Raw genomic sequence first — 8,097 nt, 5'->3', positions numbered from 1 at the left:
GCTCCCCCATCAGTGGGACGCTGAGCAGCTGCAGAAGCCTTCATGAGGCCACAGGTGAGGCCAGGAACTTGGCAGTGTCAAGTGGTGGTTCTGAGTCTCAGGTGGCCATGGGTCAGAGTAAGTGCTTTGGTTAGCAGGTGGAAGGGAGCCTGGTCCCTTGCCTCCTTCACCTACATCCTGTCCAGTGCCCAGGCAGTGAGGTACCGCCTTCCTTCCCAGAGCTCATTAAGGTTCTGTTAATACATCACTCGGAAGCTGACACACACTCAGTCCTAGCAAATGGCCTTTCATCATATCTCTATTCTTGGCCTTTCTGGGGGGCTAATCTCCGAGGGCTCCTGCTTGACCCCTCTCCTATCTGCCCTCAGGCAAGGGATCTGTGGCCTGAAAGCCCCCTGCCGAGGTCACTGGGAGCCTCCCGGGGTGGGTCAAGTGCCCACAATGGATTGGTTAATAATAGTGGTGATGAAGGCTCTTCCAGGCCTGCCATCCTCCTGCAGCCACTTGGCTTCTATTCCTTCCAGGATGGAGGGGGCCCACTGTCACTCACCTCAGGAGCAGGGGTGCAACTGCATGTGGAGTGTGTGTGCAGGAGTGGGAGTGGGTGGCTGGGAGTGGGTAGGTGGGTGGGTGACATCGTGGCCCCGAGATGGGTGTCAGGCGCTTTCCGAGAAACTTTACAGGATGCCTCCCACCCACTGGAAGGGCTTTAGAGAGAGGGAGGGAGGGAGGGAGGGAGGGAGGGAGGGCGGGCCAAGGGAGGCTGCAGGAGCCAGACCCAGAGAAAACAGGAGCAGGTGGGGTGAGGAAGGGAAGAAAAGAGCCCCAGGGGAGGATGGGCGGATGGAGGAAGCAGGAAGAAACGGAGGAGAGGAAGAGGAAAAGGGCGGCGGGCTGGCGGGAGCTCCCTTTCTCCTTGGTGTTCTGCTGGGCCCCCTCAGGAGTCACTATGGGCAGGAAAGGAAGGAAACACGTCCCGGCTGAGGGGGGACAGGGAGTGTGCCCAGAGGACACCACACCCCACCAGCTGCTGCCCTAACTTGCCTCTGGTTGAGCTCAGGCTGCTGAGTCTACAAATGGAAAGCCAGCCTTTTGGGATTTGGGGTTCAGCCATCAAGGCACAGTTGCCAAAGTCTCCCCCATTGACAAAATCCTCTCCTCCATGCCCCACCCCAGTGGTGGGTTTTGTTTGTTTGATTGATTGAAGATTGATTGATTGGTTTTTAAGACAGGGTTTCTCTGTGTAGCCTTGGCTTTCTTGGACTTGCTTTGTAGACCAGGCTGGCCTCGAACCCACAGAGATCAACCTGCCTCTGCCTCCCTGAGTGCTGGGATTACAGGTGTGTGCCACCATGCCCGGCTCCCACTGCTGTTTTTTAAATTTATACCAGTGGCCCCCTCCCCCACTCCAGGCCCAGCCTGAGAGTCTGGAAACCTTTGTGGGAATTGGAAAATGCGCTCCTTCAGATAAACTCTACTTCAGGTCACTCAAGACTTGGAGAAGAGCCACCAGTCCCCACTTCCCCTCCAGGTGCCTAACTCAGGGAGACCCTAGTACCCCACACTCAAAGCCCTCAACTTACTCCGGATACTGCTGTTGCTATAGAAACAGACGTCTCCCCCACCCCCATCCTACAGCACAGAATCTTGAATTGACCCCACTTTGTGCCTCTAGCCCCACAGAGTGCAGTGACACCCACACTATTTGAGCACCTCCAAATCTCTGAACGTAGACTCCTATCTCCCTACTCCTTTCCAACCTTCGGAACCCAGCTTCGCTGAGCCTGTGAAACTCTACAAAGTCAGTAACTCCAAACCGGCCTCTTCTAGGGTCTTTCCCCAGTAGGTCCTAGAGATTGAGCCAGATCTCTGCTTCATAGAGAGCCGCCCCACCACCTCACCCTGCCCCTTACCCCACCCCCTCATCCCCAAGCTCCCCACCCCTGTACTCCCCTACTCCCCCACTCACACACCCCACCCCCTCACCCTCATACGCCCACATTCCCTATTCCCACACACCCCACAACCCACACCCCTACCCCAACACACACCACACTCCCACACACCCACAGAGCCCTACCACACCCCACTCCCACACTCTCCACACCCCTACCACACCTCCCCACACCCCATCCATCCAAAGGCAGGACCCACCCCTGCAGGATCCACACCCTCTTAGCACACCAGCCCCTGGAGAAGCACAGGAAGTCTCTCCTCTTTTTACAAAGTTTACCAACCCAGGACAGGGTGCGGAATTAGAAAACCAGTTTGCATAGAAGGTCTCCTTGGCCCTGCTCTGCCCTCTGGGGCTGCTGGCCTGATTGGAAAGTCCCTGTACATCTGGTTGCACTTAAGCCATCCAGTGATGTAGTGGACTGCGCCTCCTTCTCTGCCCTCCACTCCCTGCTCCAGCCTCAGGAGTGGCAAAGCCCAAGGAGTTGGCCATAAGCCTAGCCAAGCTGCGGTGCGGTGCTGCTGTGCTCCCTGGGCCTCAACAGAGCTACCTCCAGGCCTTGCGTGCGTAGCCCACCAGCTCTGGGGCCGTTGCATGCCTGGGTTAGGGTTAGACCCAGGAAGACAGCTGGTCCTGAAACAACTTTAGCTGTTTGCCAGTTCCCGAAAGCCTTTGCAAAATATTAAAGGCTAACAGAGAAGCCCCTGTCTAGGCTGACCATGTCTCTAGTCCCAGCTACTCCAGAGGGCGAGGCAGGATGATCACTGCAAGCCTAGAGGCCAGCCTGAGCGACATGGGGAGACCCTGTCACAAAAAAATAAAAGAGAGTCTTGGGGAACAGGGTGGACCCAGCAGCATGGGCCTTGAAAGATCCCAGATTCTGCTAGACAGCACCTAGTGTGCTCAGCTTTGAGACTAGAGACTTAGGGGACCCCAGGGGTGAGGGGCAGGCAGTACAAGAAGCCAGATAGATTTGTACATGCCTATAACCCCAACACTCCCGAGGCAAGCTCAGAGGCCAGCCTGATGCCGTAGGTGGACCCCAACACTCCCGAGGCAAGCTCAGAGGCCAGCCTGATGCCATAGGTGAACCCCAACACTCCCGAGGCAAGCTCAGAGGCCAGCCTGATGCCGTAGGTGGACCCCAACACTCCAGAGGCAAGCTCAGAGGCCAGCCTGATGCCATAGGTGAACCCCAACACTCCCGAGGCAAGCTCAGAGGCCAGCCTGATGCCGTAGGTGGACCCCAACACTCCCGAGGCAAGCTCAGAGGCCAGCCTGATGCCGTAGGTGGACCCCAACACTCCAGAGGCAAGCTCAGAGGCCAGCCTGATGCCGTAGGTGGACCCCAACACTCCAGAGGCAAGCTCAGAGGCCAGCCTGATGCCGTAGGTCTACACAGAGAGATGCTGCCTCAAGTAAACAGTATAAGTGCAGCTATGTTGCCAAGAGTAGGACTAGGAATTCTGGGTCTCACTATGGAGCTCTAGCTAGCCTAGAGCTCACTATGCAGACCAGGCTGGCCCCTCAAGTGCTGGGATTAAAGGCGTGAGCTACCACTGCCTGGCTGGAAGTTTAGCTTCTTCACTAGTGGCCTCTTTGTGCCCTCAGGAATAGGAGCCATTTTAGAGAAATGCCTGTGAGAGACACTGATGCAGACAAAACAGCCCACAGCCAGGGTACACCACACCCCCACACACAATTTGGTTGCACAAGTAATAATAATAATAAACTCATAAAATCAGGAGATATGCTGGGCATGGTGCACTCAGGAGACAGAGGCAGGCAGATCTCTGTGAGTTCAAGGCCAGCCTGGTGTACAAAGAGAGTCCAGACCAACCAAAGCTACACAGAGAAACCTTGTCTTGAAAAAACAAACAAACAAACAAACAAACAAATAAAATCAGGAGATAGTAATAAACACAAAAAAGTTTTAAAAAAAAAACCTCTAATCCCATTACTCAAAGGTTAAACAATGGTAATTTTCTTATAGCAGCCAGACATTTCTGTGTGTATGTGTGTGTGCATGCCTGTGCACATCGACTGTGCTCCTCTTCCTCTTCCTCCTCCTCCTCTTCCTCCTCCTCCTCCTCTTCCTCCTTCTTCTTCAGCAGAGTTTCCCTGTGTAGTCTTGGCTGCCCTGAACTGTATTTGTAGACCAGGCTGGCCTAGACCTCACAGCAATCCACCTGCCTCTGCCTCCAGAGTGCTGGGATTAAAGTCCTGCGCCACCACGCCTGGCTCTTGAAACAGTAACTAATATTTTGAACACGTGGACAGCACCGAATCTTGTCTATAACGCATTTATGCTGGACAGCTGTTGATGGCAGTGTAATTATGCAGCAGAAGACATCACGAGTTAACAACTTTCCTTTGCTGTTGAAAGTTTTTCTCTGAAACTCTTTTTAAAGCTTTACAACCCTTTATTATGGGTGTGTGTGCGTGCACCTGAGTGCCACGGTGCACGTGTCAGAGGACCCTTGCAGGAATGGAACTCCGTCAGCAAATGCACTTACCTGCTACAGCATCTCACTGGCCCAGAAACAATTCTTCCCCCGTCCCCTCCACCCTGAGACAGGGTTTCTCTGTGTAGCCTTGGCTGTCCTGGACTCGCTTTGTAGACCAGGCTGGCCTCGAACTCACACCGATCCGCCTGCCTCTGCCTCCCAAGTGTTGGGATTAAAGGCATGCGCCACAGCGCCTGGCAGAAACAAAATCTTGATGAGCAAGATTTTGTAGTCCCAGCCGAGGCCTCCGCCTGCTGCCCTGCCTTCTCCTTCAGGCACCCCTCCCAGACTAGCCTAGGAATGTGGGATCCCTCTCTGAGGCTGCCTCACCCCACCCCAACCCCGAAGCCCCGAGAACTGCTCGGGAGGACCGGCGGTGGTGGTCCTCGCCTGGCCAGCCGGGATTCTGAACATGAAGGTGGTTTTAGGAACACACCTTTCCTGAGCCCTGGCTCAAGTTGTACCAGGTCTCAAAACAGGAAGTGGGGGGGCTCAAACGCTGGGAGTGGGGCGCTAGCTGAGCGATCCACACCCACGCGCGACACGGGCAGACCCCTCCTCCGCCCCCTAAGAAGGCCACTGCTAACTGACTGTACAAGCGAGACTCGGATTGCTACCACTACCCGCCCCTGGATTTGGAATCAGACCAATCGCCCTAGCAGTGGTCTGCTTGGCCTGTAAACTAATCGCCCTGTGCCTTGACAGACACCCGCTCCCTCTGCCTTCCCATTGGCTGGTAAAGGCTGCGCCTCCTGATCCACGCTTGACTCCACCCAAAGTAGTTCCACCCACCCACCCCACCACCCCACTCCTCCCTCTAAACCCAGCATTTCCTGCCCCACTCGGGGTCGCGGAGGGGGTGGCTACTAAGAGGCACCTGGTAGCCATGGGGAAGGTTTCCATAAAAGCCGCGTGACTCGGCGAACCCGCAATTGTTGGGGGCGGGCAGGGGTGGGGGGAGGAGGCGGGGACAAATAAAAGTTTAAACAGAAAAATTGTCAGGTCTCGTGTTTTATTTTTTATTTGAGAAATGCAGGCTCTTCCCAGTGCTGGAGATATGAGCCTAAAGATAGGGCCTCTTGGGAAATCCCCAAATTCAATCCTCAGGATCTGCCTCCGTCCCCCAACACACACACTGAATAATAAATACTCCATTGGAAGATTCGGACAGTGGTCAATGTGGGTCTCTAAATACATTTGAGCAATACATTTGCCACCAAGCCTTATGTAGCCCCTCTCACACTTCTATCCTCCTTTCTCGGGTCCCCCTCCAGCACTCAGTCCCTCCAGCCCGCCTCCAGCGCTGGCTTAAAAACCTCCACAGCAAAGCCCAGCAAACTTCCCCCTCATGGCCTGGCCCATAAAATAAACACGTGACCGTAATTCATCCATTAGGTGCCGCTGCTATTAAAAAGCATGGCCCCGTCTATTGGAAAGAAAAGGCAATTAAACGGACTGAAATTCCATATCACTTATTGAAAAGACTTTTAAAAGTAAAAGTGACCTCTCCTCTCTCCCGTCGCTGGACACTGGCGCTGGGACCTCGCAGATGAGTGGTCTCCAGCCGCGGCTCCCATCAGCCCGCCCCTCGTGCACTTACGTTCCTGTTTGCTTTTTTTTTTAAGAAAATTTATATTTACGTATTCATTTGAGTGGGTACATGTTCATGCCACAGCATATGTGTGGAGGTCAGAGGGTAAATTTTAGGAGTCAGTTCTCTCCTGCCAAGTGAGTCCCGGAAGACCAACTCAGACTTGGCAGCAATGGCTTTATCTGCTGAGCCAGCTCAGCTGCGTTTGTTTTCTGTTTTTAATGTCTATAGGTGTTTTGCCTTTGTCTGTGCATCGCAGGCACAAAGTGCCTGGGAAGGGCCGGAAGAGGAGCATCTATTCCCGTGGCTATGGGACTACAGGCAGCTGTGAGCCACCATGTAGGTGCTGGGAACTGAACCTAGGTCCTCGTAATAACTGAGCCATCTCTCCAGCACACACACACATATTTTCTTTCTTTCTTTCTTTCTTTTTCTCTCTCTCTTTCTTTCCTTTGTTTCCAGCAGTGTATCACTGTGCTGTGCAGATCCTGAGCTCACACTAGCCTGGGAAGAACTCGTAACCTCCTTGCTCCAGCCTCCCACAAAGCTGGGGTTGCCAGCCTGTGCCACCAGGCTTGCAAATACCTCTCCGGCATCAGTTACTTTTGTTCATATGTAACGTAGAAGATGTGCATAAAATGAAAGTTTTCTTAAAACTGTATCACATTCAAGACAGGAGCCGTCACATGTTCGGTACGTGTTGCTCTGAGTTCCACCCCCAGCTCCCCAAACCAAAAATAATTAAGTGAAAGAAAAAGATTTCTCAGCGTGGTGGCACATGCCTGTAATCCCAGCATTACTGTCTGCTCTTCCTGAAGGTCCTGAGATCAATTCCCAGCAACCACAGGGTGGCTCATAACCATCTATGATGAGATCTGGTGCCCTCTTCTGGCCTGCAGGTGTACATGCAGCCATATGTGCAGGTAAAACACTATATATAATAAAGACATCTTTTTATTTTTTATAAGATTTATTTATTATTATGTATATTTATTATTATATATACAGTATTCTGTCTGCATGTACACCTGCAGGTCAGAAGAGGGCATAAATCACATTATAGATGGTTGTGAGCCACCATGTGGTTGCTGGGACTTGAACTCAGGACCTTTGGAAGAGCAGGTGGTGTTCTTAACCACTGAGACATCTCTTCGGCCCCCATAAAGCTTTTTTAAAAAGAAAGAAAAACCTCTGGTCGGTGGTGGCATATGCCTTTAATCCCAGCACTTGGGAGGCAGAGGCAGGTGGATCTCTGTGAGTTCGAGGACAGCCTGGTCTACAGAGAGTCCAGGACAGCCAGAGCTGTTACACAGAGAGACCATGTCTCAAGAAAGAAAGAAAGAGAGAAAGAGAGAAAGAACAAAAACCCCTTACGTTCAAAGTCTGGTTCCTAGGATTTTTTTTTATTTTTTTATTTTTACTGCTCCAGTTGATGGAAGTAACTTTATTTGGTCTGGGGGTCATGGGCCAGGTATGGCCCCAGCTTTATCTGACCTTCTTCTTGGGGCGCAGGCTGTTGGTGTGGCCGCACTTCTTGTGGCAGTTGACTAAGGGACGGCTCGATGATGCCACCACGCAGGCGCAGCACCGGGTGCAAGGTCGGCTCTTTCTGGATGCTGTAGTCAGACTCGGTGTGGCCATCCTCCAGCTGCTTGCCAGGGAATGTCAGCCTCTGCTGGTCAGGTGGGATGCCTTCCTTGTCTTGCATTTGGCCTTGACATTCTTGCTGGTGTCACTGGGCTTGACCTCAAGAGTGATGGTCTTGTCTGCCAGGGTCTTCACCACGACCTGCATGCTGGCGTCTGCCGCTCAGCCACCTTGTTGAAAAGAAGGAGGACCCTAGAATCATTTTTAAACTCTGTACTGCCCGTGTCTGCTTTTTGGGCAGGTTCCCCCTCTGAAGAGCGATGAAATGAGACATTCCTGAAATACACTCTACAATATTATTGTCCATTGCTAGATAAAAAAGTTGTCCCAGTTGGGCGTGGTGGCGCACGCCTTTAATCCCAGCACTCGGGAGGCAGAGGCAGGCGGATCGCCGTGAG

General features: G+C 52.8%; 1 pseudogene across 1 annotated transcript; it reads right to left on the bottom strand.

The window, feature by feature from the left end:
* Window positions 1-7,499: 7,499 nt before the first annotated feature.
* LOC311579310 (ubiquitin-ribosomal protein eL40 fusion protein-like) lies at window positions 7,500-7,857 on the bottom strand (annotated as a pseudogene). The gene has a single exon. The product of its transcript is annotated as a ubiquitin-ribosomal protein eL40 fusion protein-like (transcript).
* Between the last annotated feature and the right edge of the window lie 240 nt (window positions 7,858-8,097).

The sequence above is a fragment of the Acomys minous genome (genome assembly GCF_964271855.1).
Source record: "Acomys minous genome assembly, chromosome: 12".
Lineage (NCBI taxonomy): Eukaryota > Metazoa > Chordata > Mammalia > Rodentia > Muridae > Acomys > Acomys minous.
The sequence above is the reverse complement of the archived record's forward strand: the minus strand, read 5'-3'. Positions and strand labels throughout refer to the sequence as shown.